The following is a 12,576-nucleotide window of genomic DNA, read 5'->3' on the forward strand; positions in this document are numbered from 1 at the left end:
TAGTTTCTTCATTTTTCATTCGCTTATGGACCACAGTGAAGAGTGGCTGCTTAAATGCCTCTCTGCATACTGTAATTAGTATAACCTTGTCTTTGAATTCCTTATATAATTCATATGCAGGAAATTGTAGTATGTTCCTGGATTACTAGCATATACTGATTCTTGAAACTTTGTAAACAGGCTATTATGGGATAGTTGGTGTCTATCTTCAAGTATCTGCCAGCTCAAGTTATTCAGTACTTCCATGATGCTCTCTGATAAAATGACACAGCCAAGAAATTAATATGATAGGCTTACAACTAATTCACAACAAACAAAAAGGAAATCTCTACATTCTGGCCTAAATGAGCCAATCAGAACTGACCAACCATTGTGCCGCCCTTTGCCAGTGGCATCATTTGGATGTGGTATGTAGGGACATGGGACTCTCCCAGCCATTGTCGGCTTTCTTGACCTTGAAGCTGCTACTTCTCACTTGAGTTGCTCCACATGTGACACCGTGAGGCTGGGTGCACCTTGTTACATTCCTCCCTCTGAAGAAAAATTGAAAGTCTGTCCTCCACATAGCAGCGTGACAAACTGACCACTGAGTTATAGAGATGTACTCACAATGAACAGCTTAGCCCCTAATCTCTTTTCGATGAAATACTTGGAAATCTATCTTGTTATCCCATTATCAGTCATCTTTGTACACCTTGAAAAATTATCAGTTTTCTTCCGTTTGTTGCAAACTTCCATGCTTGTGTTGGATTTAAAGCTGTATTTTTATTTATTTCTCTCTAGTATGTATATTTTATCCAATCTATAATTACTGTATTTATGAAAATATGAGCTGTACATTTTCCCCAAAATTTGACCCTGAAAAATGAGGTTGAAGCTTATCTTTGTGACCTTACAGATCCTGGCATTTTATGCCCCATAGAAACTTCAACTGTAGTGATCATTCCTTAGTTTGAAATGGAGCATTAATATCACTGGTGTTTGGAAATTAATGATAATATATAAAATAACATTGTAACTGTCTACAACTGTTGACATTTAATTCAGGTAGTTTTCCAGCTCACAGTTGCATTAGTTCAGACAAAAGGACAGACATAGCTTCTCTAACTTAACGAGTAAAATTTAGTCTTCATCAGTGAGTGGTAATTTCAAAAGAAAAACATGAAAAAACCTTTGGAATTCAGCACAATTATGACACACGTTTCAAACTCACAACTGTTTGTTATGCAAAAATAACATGTAATAGAGAATATGGTAAAATATGGTGTGACCTATTGTACTATGTGGTTAGAGAAAGTGGTCATGTGTGTGTAAGATGGAAATGGAAATGTCGTGTGGCTAGGGCCTCCCGTTGGGTAGACCGTTCACCTGGTGCAGGTCTTTCGATTTGACGCCACTTCGGCGACCTGCGCATCGATGGGGATGAAATGATGATGATTAGGACAACACAACACCCAGTCCCTGAGCAGAGAAAATTTCCGACCCCGCCGGGAATCGAACCCAGGCCCTTAGGATTGACAGTCTGTCACGCTGACCACTCAGCTACCGGGGCGGACTGTGTGTAAGATGTGCTTGGGTGAATATGTGCGTGTGTGTGTGGGAGGCAGGGGGGGGGGGGGGCATATGTTTGGGCAGGTGTGTGGGTGGGTGGATAGGTACGTGTGTGTGTGTGTGTGTGTTTCCTGTTTTAGAAGAAGGCCTTTTGACTGAAAGCTTAAATGTGTAGTAGTTATTGTCGTGCCTAACTGCAGTTCTACATTTCCTCTGCAGCTCTACATTTCCTCTACATGAGGAGTAGCAATTTATTCTTTTCATAATATCAACAATAACTGATAAATCATTGGTCAATACATACTCAGTAATTTAAGGTTCTCCATGTGTCATTGCAACTGCCCACCCATCAGCGTACCTAATCTTTGTTGATTTGGTTTCAGGCAGGCATATCTGATATGTTCAAACCAAACAGGAGAGGGGCCAATGTAACTGTGAAATGTTAGTGGATGTGACATGATTTGAAAAGAAGTGAATGAACTGATGGCACTTGATACCCTGTTGGCAGGAACATTAGCCTCCCCTACCAATTTGCTGCTCCCTCAACCATTGTGGTGTCAGGCTCCATCATGTCTAGCAGCAATTTTGGTATCCAAATGAAGACTTATTGATTTAGGTCCACAGAGGAGTGGTACAGACCAACAGACAGACAGATCTATTACATATATTCACCAAAAGAAAACATCTGAAATGCAAGATAACCTTTTATATGCTATAAAAGATCAATCTACTTACAATTTATGTATTAACCTGACACAAAAATGCCTTTCTGTAGATCAAGACAAAACGATAAAATATCACTCAACACAGGAATGAAACATGAATAACTCATCCAGGCCCTTGAAGAGGGAGTACTAGCAGAAAATCAGGAGGAGCTTGAGAACCTGACATCAAAAGACACACACACACACACACACACACACACACACACACACACACACACATACATAAGTTACATAAAATGTCAAAATTTATTTTAATAGTACAATAAATTCATTTTATTAGATCTAGCTTCAGCAGCAGTAGAAGTTTTTGCTGCTTGAAGCCCATTGTACTTCACATTGTTTAAGAATTCTGCTACTGAACAGAAGCAGTGATATAATAAGAATGCCCTTAGGGACTTATGAAACAGTAAAATGAAGAAATACTTTTTATTTTATGTGACAGACCACTGTACATTTGTATTGCACTATTTGTGGTGGAGGTTTTAAAGGCTGTTGTCGTTACTGACTAGACATGAAGTTTGTCTTTTTGCCTGATATATTCAGGTACATTAAAGTTTTTATCTGTCTCTTTGAAATTCTTCGTCACATATTTACAAGTTTCTAGAATATAAAGACAGGGAAGGTTGAAGCCATATGCGAACAAATTTTGTGTCCAGTCCTAACAGGGTGACAGTTACAATCTATTCTGGTTAGTGATGGCCTGGACTCCCAGTTCAGAAGTTGGGAAGACTGAAGAGGCACCAATTTTACAAAAGCAAACGTGCCTGGTATCGTTGCGCATTGAAGTAGCGTGGCTTGAAATTCAAGTTAATGGCTCAGACCCTCCACAGAATTTCACCATCTTGTCCATAACAAACAATAATTAATCTCTGTTCCCAAAAATTTCTCTACCCCCACCAGTCGACTGTTCCCTAGTTAGGCGGTCATCGGTCGTGTCAAATTGCCAAGAAAAATTGATTTAATGTCATTTATTCATTAATTAATTTTATTGATTTTTGAATTAATAACTTGATTAACCCATGATTGATGTCATTGGATTGGTGATTTCCAAAGAAATCTGAACCTGTGATCATAAAGGTAAATTATCAACTCTCTTTTTGTCAGGGAACTGGATAGTGCTGCAGTTGTGGCTTATCCATGCCTCATATGTCTGAAAAAGGTCTCTCAGTTACAGTTGCCCCAAAGGGATTCTAATTTGACAGACCGTCTTCCTAAGAGTGTAGGATCCGTCATCATAAACTCAACACAGACATCATAAATTAAAGAAACACATATGACAATATTTACAAAAAAATTGTTCCCTTTGGAACTACCTCTATACACAACAAGAAAATTACTTTTACAAAAACTATGTAGAACAGTGAGAGTGCAGGAATGGTGTTCCTCTGGGGTTGACTCATTCACAATTTATTCTGTCAGTTGACACTTAACCCAATGGAAAGACCTTAATTATTAAGTGGCTGTCAATTATTGTAATATGTGCGGAGACTGTTTGTCAGGCAAGGAACCATCTAGAAGTATTACATAATAATTCAGTGACAAAATTACACTAGCTTTTCGTTGTTGAAGATTTTCCTCCTTCCCATCCGTGCTGGGCTAGCACAGAGAACAATAGCATACTCCATCCTCACATACCCTTAAAGGCAACTTTCCATTCTCAGCCTATTCACTGTCACTTTCAGGGAACTCATAGGTGAAGGGATGGCAGACAGCAATAACTGCTGGTCGTGTTGCCCTTGCCAGGTGAGGAAGGTTGTCCAGATGGCTTTCCCCAAAGCCGTCCTGTGTCTTCTGGTGCAGCTGTCATTGGTCAGGGACCAGCCCACTGCCTCCCCGGCAACACACTCAACTGTGTCTGCTGAAATAGGTTTCTGGTGCCTGAGTTAACTGTTTGGCACTTTTCTGAGACCTTGAGGGAAGTCTTGACAGCAACTAGCTGTTGTTGCCTGAGTAGTCACATACCAAGGTGTTACAGCAGTTACTACCAAGAAAACAGTCAATATTGCTTATTCTACGTGTGAAATATCACTGACAAACAGCTATGAGGGCTCAGCCACGAGGGGACTTCCCCCCCTTCCAGCTCCAACATTTAATCACATACTAATCAAGTAAATGCACAAAAATTCTTAAATTATTACACAATGATCTGTAGATAAAACAGTAATAACACTACTGAGATATACATTTTTGTGACTGCCTTTCTCCTTAAATGGTGACATTCAGAAATTCTTGAGTAGAAAATAACAAGAAAGCAATTACATAACAATCTCAGCTTCTTTCTGAGCTTAATACATTTGTGATTAATCAAATGCTAAACATGTCTTCTCATTGAATTCTCTCTTTTGTACAGATTGAGGAATCTCTCCTTTTAATTTCTATCTCTTTAGATTAAGTGCAAGACAAGATGCCCCGAGTAAAAAAGCAGTTTTTTTTTGTCAACATCTACATGACAGCTCTGCAATTCACCATAAGTGCCTGGTAGAGTGATCATCAAAGCCACCATCAAGCTATTTCTCTATTGCTCCACTCTCAAACAGCACATGGGAGAAACAAACAGTTAAATCTTTCTGTGCAATCTCTAGTTTCTCTTATTTTATTACAATGATAATTTCTCCCCATGTACATGGGTGCCAGTAAAATATTTTCACATTCAGATGAGAAAGTTATTGATCGAAATTTCACGAGAAGAAAAATGCCTTTCTTTTAATGATCGATACGCCAACTAGTGTATCAAATCCATCACTTTCTGCTGTATTTCATGATAATACAAAACGAGCTGCTCTTCTGTAAACTTCTGTGATGTCCTCCATCAAGCCTATCTCTTGCAGATCCTATAAGTTGCAGCAGTAATCCGGAATAGAATGGACAATTGTAGTGTAGGTAGTCTCTTTAGTAGACCTGTTAAATTTTCTAAGTATTCTGTCAACAAATCACACTCTTTGGTTCACTTTCCCCATAACATTATCTGTGTGATCATTCCAGTTTAAGTTATTTGTGATTGTAATTCTTAATTATTTAGGTGAATTTTTTTGCCTTTAGTATGGTTATATGCAGCTTCCTTGCATGAGTGGTAGGCTCTGTGTGGTTGTTAGTATGGTGTGTGTGTGTGTGTGTGTGTGTGTGTGTGTGTGTGTGTGTGTGTGTGTGTGGTGTGAGGGCAGGGGGGGGGGGGGGGGGGGGGGGAGACTGGTGTACAGGCTACAGGCAAACCCCAGTACCTCCAGCAGTCACCTCCAATACCTCCGAAGTCACCTTATTGGTATAAATACTTGCTACAAGTGGACAGTTCTCATGCTATCTCCACTCTTATCCATATCCAGTCTTACTCATACTCCTGGCTACTTCTTTCCTCACTCAAAACACTTCACCCTCCACTAAAATTGGCAGCTCATCATTGACTGTGGCCATTTATCACACTCCTTTCCTCTTGATCTACAAATTGGGGGAGCCACATTTCAGATAGTCATCACTTCTCTTTCAATAATAATAATAATAATAATAACAGAACATAAAATACTTGTTTCATTTACACCATACGAGAAAATCAACAGATTACTCACTATCAAACTAGGTTTTCGCAACTAAGCACAGAATAAACACTCAACAAATTAACATGGACATATGAATAATAGAAATGAAAACACACAAAAAATATGGAGGACATAAGTAATTAAAGCTTTAATATGTGCTACATTCTTATACTCTTCTCAGTGTTAGTGTTGGGGTTCACTGTTACTTAAGAATTGTCCCAGGGAAATTTTTTACTCTCAGAGGCCCTTTGTGTAGTAGGTAAAACCTAGAAATCTTGTTCTTGATTAGGTTTGATTACGGGTGAATGTGAAGCTGCACCAAGTTTCCTTCTTCAACAGCAAGCGTCTCTGCAGTGCAGCCACGGAATTCTTTCCTTAACTCCTCCTTCCTGTGAATTCTCCTTATAGCAATAGCTAGCTTTGATTCAAAATCAATGAGCAGTGAAGGGGATAATTTTGCTGCTGCTCTTACCAGTGTTTCTATTGGCCCACCTAGCATTAACATGGCTGAGGAATAGCCAGTTGTGTCGTGTCAGTCTGTTGAAGATACCTTCATACTGGGTCATGTACTCTAGCTTGAACAAAGCTATCATGTCCAAAAAGAAAACTGCTGGTTAATGGAGAGAAGCATACAATAAGTTACTCTAATGAGCAACCTACTCTACTCCATCACTTTCTACTTACACGGATTTTGTTTAGTACTTAAAACAGTGCCATCGGTCAAGTGAAGTACAAAGCAATAAGAGATACCACCCGACTCAGAGAGTCCATGACAAATCTAATTGAAAGAACAAAGAAATTAATTAATACAGTCGCCAGTCCAACTGAGCACTGTTGTTTCAGTATAAGTGATAATGCTGACAGCAAAGAATATGTAACTGTTTGACTGTACTTGTGGCAACAGGAGTTTGATACATGTTTCTGACAACAGAACACAATACGAAATAATAATGGACAAAAAAAGCAATTGTCTTATATTGTTAATTCTAAGATATGTTAATTTGGAAAAGATATTTAAACTCATTATTGAAAAGTAAATGATTGACTGGAAGTAGTTCTTTCGTCGTAACAATAGTTTACATAACTTCGGATTAATTTTTACTTACATTCCTGGCTATTGCAGGCTAAGTACTTTGAATGGATTGTAATTATTATGAAAATTTACTGGCTTGAATAAGTAACTGTTGGCTTTCAACAGACTGGCAACACCAAAATACAAATCAAGCCAGGACACAACTGGAACAATGAATCTTTGCCAGCTTTCCTGCCTTGTGGAAGCTTACAAGTCTAGGTAGCAAATTGTGGACCATTTTTCTCCATTCACATTCTACAGCGTGCACCCACTGGGAGTCAATCTCCTGTATAGTCTAATTGGCAATGGAATCCATTGTAAATGGCAGCACGACTTCCATGATGACATAAAAGAGTGTGCTCAGCCAACAGTACAACTTTTGGATATTCCTTCATGCACTTTCAACTTGCATTGACATTAAGTTTCTTTCTCCTTGAGGATTCTGATGTGAATTGTTTCCCTGGCTTTACCCAGGCAGATTGTTTACTCATCCAGACCTGTTGTCATTACTGTTACTGGAGTTTAGCAACCTGTTGTCACTGCAACTCTTCCCCTCTCTGATAGTGTTATGTCAGCTTCTCTCCTCACATAATTCATCTGACATACCCATTACTTCTAATGGTTGTTCTATGCTTCCTATTAGTACTGTCAGAAGCTGCCTCCTGGCCCATTCCCCATCCTTGATGGGTGGATCCAGGTGCTGGACTGGTGACACTTTGCACAAGAGAAGCTTGTGCAGAGTACCTCCACTTCAACGGTATGTGGGATCAATTGTCAGAGAGCGCCTGACATCCTGCAGTCATTTGCAGCCCCAATACTGAGTAAGGAACTCCCAGCTCAGCTGCACAATGTCAGTGCAGTGCCTCCCTGTGATCAGCCACCAGAGGCTCACTTTGAACATTAAGCACTGGCCAGACATGTTCATCAATTGCCTGGGACTAACTCAAATGGAGTTAGTCCACTCGCTGAAGTTCCATAAATCATCTGTTGGGTGGATTCAAGAAGTCATTCCACCAAACCTATCCCAATTTGGCAGGATGATTGGTGCAGGAGGATACTACTGAGAAATGGAACAGAAATGTTGCAATTCTCCCTACACAGAAGAGTACTGTTTTGACCCCATGGGGATTGTGGTAAGTGAGCCTACTCTGGCTCTGCAGTGGGGGAGTTAAGTTAGCAGGTACAGAGGCAAGCACTAGCTGTGCTACCTAAGTACACACGATAAAGGCCAACAGTGGATGAGAAGAGGGTACCATTGCTTCTAAAGCACCACCCTGTCCTCTGTTATTGTCAGCAGTGGCCTCACCAATGGCAGAACTGTCAGGGAGATTTGCTTCACTGACAGGACTGCACCAAGCTCTGAAGGTCGCCAGCATCCATAATGTAATTCCTTTTCAAAATCTAACTCATTTTCAAACACCTTGTAATCCACAGTGAAACATCATTCAGCTATTGTGTGTGCAACGTTTTAGTGCTCTTAAGGGTCATGAGGTTTGCACAACAAACTCCATAGCAACAAGAATGGCTAAATGGTTCAAAAGAAAGTGTTGTACTCACATTTCATTACATTGGTCCCTTCCAAGTTGAAAATGCACTGTGTATTCCCCAGAGTCCTCTGAAAGATAATGTAGAATGGGTTTAATATCTTCAGCTGCCACTTAAATAAAAACACTAGCCAGAAAATTTGTTGCATATCTCCATTTGTTCACTGATAGACCAATCTGTACCCAGTCTAATACATTTCATAATCTCCTATAGTGTTGCGCAGTAACTGTATATAAAGTGCATATTGTTGCAGAAGAAGCTGAGTAGCACAGTCATCGTAGTATAATGGTTATGGTACTAGATTATTGCATGGAGGGTTGTGAGTTCAAAATTTTAATTTCTGTATTCAGTTCGAGTACATTCTAGGAGTATCCACAAATGTCAAGAATCATTGTACTGGAATGTTCTGTAACTGTATATATACCGTATGTGTTCTGGCCAGAGGCAGTATGCTCTGCTCTCTTGTATGTGCAAGTGCTGAATAAACCTTCGTTAAGTGAAGTTAGTGTTTGTCATTCATCTAATTACACCCTCTTCTATGTGACAATATTACAGCTGTGTCCTTACAGTAATACATCAAACTTGCAACTGTCTTGTTCCTCAGAAATGTCCAAGGGCATAGAAAGACTCTCAGTATCAATTTATCTATTGCAGTATGGCTAGATACTCATTTGTACCAACTGTCTTCAAAGTGCAAGAATTTAATAATTGCAGGGGATTTTAATGACAGTTTTCTAAAAGTGAACAGCAGTAAAAATATCTAGCTGAGTCTTTTAACCTGGCGACAGCAGTATGTTTTTCAGCAAGGGTGACTGATAACTGTCAAAGTCTGATTGACAATATATTTACAGACAAGTAAAGAATCAACAGGGTCAGTGTGCATCCAGTTGTTAATGGCCTTTGGATCATGATGGTCAATTGCTTACAGTCACTGACATCAATCTGTGCAACAGGTATGTACACTCGTGGACATTGTTTAGGACAATAAACGATGGGTCCTTAAAAATTTCAATTACATTCTGCAAGAAGTAGATTGGAGTCCAGTTTCCAATGAAACACATATAAATAAAAAGTATATGTTTTTAAATGAATTCATATTGCTGTTTGAAGCTATCTTTCCAAAAAAAATTAAAAGCAGTGCTGTAGGGACTGACAAGAAAACACAGCTCACTGCAGGAATAAATACATCCTGCAGAACAAAAGTTATGCTATGTAGTTCTCTCAGAACTTGCAAAGATGCAGCAACATTACAGTCATTACAGTAGCACCTTAAAATAGGTAATAAATAAATCGAAGAGTATGTGCATAAAATCTGAAATTGAGAAATCAGAAAACATCTGGAACATGATGGAGAGGAAAGCTGGCAGAAAAATGAGGAATGTGACACACACTGTAATTTAAAAAAGATGATAATATTGTAAAGAAACCTGGAACGGTTGCGGAAATATTAAACAAACATTTTTTGACTGCAGCAGAGAAGGCTGGCTGTAAAGGACCCGCAGATGAAGCAATGGCTCTTCTACAGAAAGCTATCAGAAATGTAATGCTGCAGATTTCTCTACCTCAAGTTACAGTAAATAAGCCTGAAAAAACAATTAAGTCAACAAAGATTAAAAAATCTGTTGGTGTGGAAAATATTTCCAGTAAAATATATAAATATTGTTGTAAATATGTATGTCCAGTACTACGTAACAGATTGAATACACTGAGGTGACAAAAGGTATGTGACAGGAATATCACATAAACAGATGGCCACAGTATTGTATACACAAAATATCAAAGGGCAGTGCACTGGCAGAGCTGTCATTTGCACTCAGTTGGTTCATGTGGAAAGGTTTCTGATGTGATGCATGACAGGAATTAACGGACTTCACTGACTGGAAATGGTTATGTTTGGCTAATTGGAGACCATTTGTTGTAGGCATTCACATACTTTGTGTCCCCAAACAATAGTGGAATTTTTATGGATGACAGTGCACTCTATTGCTGGGCTGCAGTTGTATGCAGTTGATTAGAAAGCATTCTGGACAGTTCGAGTGAATGTTTAGCCACCCAGATCACACTGGCAGGAATCCCATCAAACATTTATGGTACGTAGTCAAGAGGTCAGTTCGTGCACAGAATCCTGAGCTGACAACATTTTTGCAATTATGGATGGATATAGAGGCAGCATGGCTCAATATTTTTGCAAGGGACTTCCAATGACTTGTTAAGTACATGCCATGTCGAACTGTTGCACTGGAACTGCCGTGCGGCTAGGGTCTCCCTTCGGGTAGACTGTTTGCCTCGTGCAAGTCTTTCGAGTTGATGCCACTTTGGCAACTTCCACATCGATGAGGAGGAAATGATGATGATAAGGACAATGCAACACCCAGTCCCTGAGCAGAGAAAATCTCCGACCCAGCCAGGAATTGAACCCAGGCCATTAGGTATGACATTCTGTCGTGCTGACATCTCAGTTACCAGGGGCGGACAACTGTTGTACTATGCTGGGGAAAAGGAGGTCCGATACAATATTAGGAGATATTCCATGACTTTTGTAACCTCAGAGTATATCTCTGCAAGAAGAAATCGTCCCTGATATACTAAAACTGCCTGTAGTGATATTACTCCATAAAAAAGTGATAAAACTAATGTCACAGACCGGTATCCAATATTCCTTTTAACTATTTTTCAAAAATTTTTGAAAAGCTCATGCACAGAATGAATGTCATTGATCTAAACTTCTACAATATCCTACAAAAAGTCAATTTTGGTTTCATCCTGGTCTTTCTACTAAACAAATAATATTCTGATAATTAATTGAAACCCTCAGCTGCGGACAGGTGTTGTTGATATACCTCAATGGGGACAGCTGAAAACGTATGGCCTGACCGGGACTTGAACCTGGGATCTCCTGCTTACATGGCAGATGTTTTAGACATCTGAGCCACCAAGGACACAGATGAATAGCGCGACTGCAGGGACATATCCCTTGCATGCTTCCCATGAGACCCACATTCCCAACTGTCCACAATCTGCATACATAATGTTCCTAATAGATATTTTCCCATCCACTCATTACTCGTGCCAACTAAGGTGACGATTCCCATAAGAGTACGGGCAACCTGTGCGCATTCACACAGATGAAGGTCAATGAACGGGTAGCATTTAACTATATATGAAGATAATAACTGTTCTCGAAAGAACAGATACCATTGATGACCATCCAGCAGAGAAATTATCTGAATGGAGCGGAAATTGTTAGATGTGATGTACATGTGCAGATAAATCGATGACTTATTCAGGACAAAGGACTTCACAAACTGAGCAAGTCAGTAAAATGTTGATCCACCTCTGGCCCTTCTGCAAGCAGTTATTCAGCTTGACATTGATTACAGAGTTGTTGGATGACTCCTGAGGGATATTGTATCAAACTCTGTCCTATTGGCACATTAGAACATCAAAAACCCCAGCTGGTTGGAGGGCCTTGCCCATTATGCTCTAACTGTCTCAGCTGTGGAGAAGTCTAGTGACCTTGCTGTTCAAGGTAGGCTCTGGCATGCATGAAGACAAGCAGTAGAAACCCTCGCTGTGTGCAAGTGGACACTATCTTGCTCAAATGTAATCCCAGGATGGCTTGCCATGATGGCAAAAAATGGGAATATTGCTGATATAACATTGTGCTGTAAGAGTGCTGTGGATGACAACCAAAGGGGTCCTGCTGTGCAAAGAAATGGCACCCCACCATCACTACTGGTTATTGGGCCGTATGGTGCGTGACAGTCAGGTTCGTATCCCACCACTGTCTGGGGCATCTCCAGACACGCCTTCAGCCTGAAAACTCACTGACAGGGGTAGAATAGTCGTTTAAAGTGAATTTTTACTGTTGAGAATATGTCCAGCTTATGTAAACAGATGTAGTACTGTGTACTTTATTTTTGTGTTGTAACAAGCATCTGTGAGTGATGTACAGGGTGTTTCAGAAAGGACTTTACAACTTTAAAAATTCATGTAAATTTATTGAAAGAATATATAGAGCTGGGTTTAGTGTTATTTTGTAGTGAAACACATGAAGTTTTTTTTACCTTAAACTAAAGATGTTGTATGTGGCTTCCATTGGTTATCCTGCACACATCTCATTGGAAATAAATTTCTTACCAAACTCACTGTA

Source organism: Schistocerca nitens, chromosome 2, assembly GCF_023898315.1.
Source record: "Schistocerca nitens isolate TAMUIC-IGC-003100 chromosome 2, iqSchNite1.1, whole genome shotgun sequence".
Classification (NCBI taxonomy): domain Eukaryota; kingdom Metazoa; phylum Arthropoda; class Insecta; order Orthoptera; family Acrididae; genus Schistocerca; species Schistocerca nitens.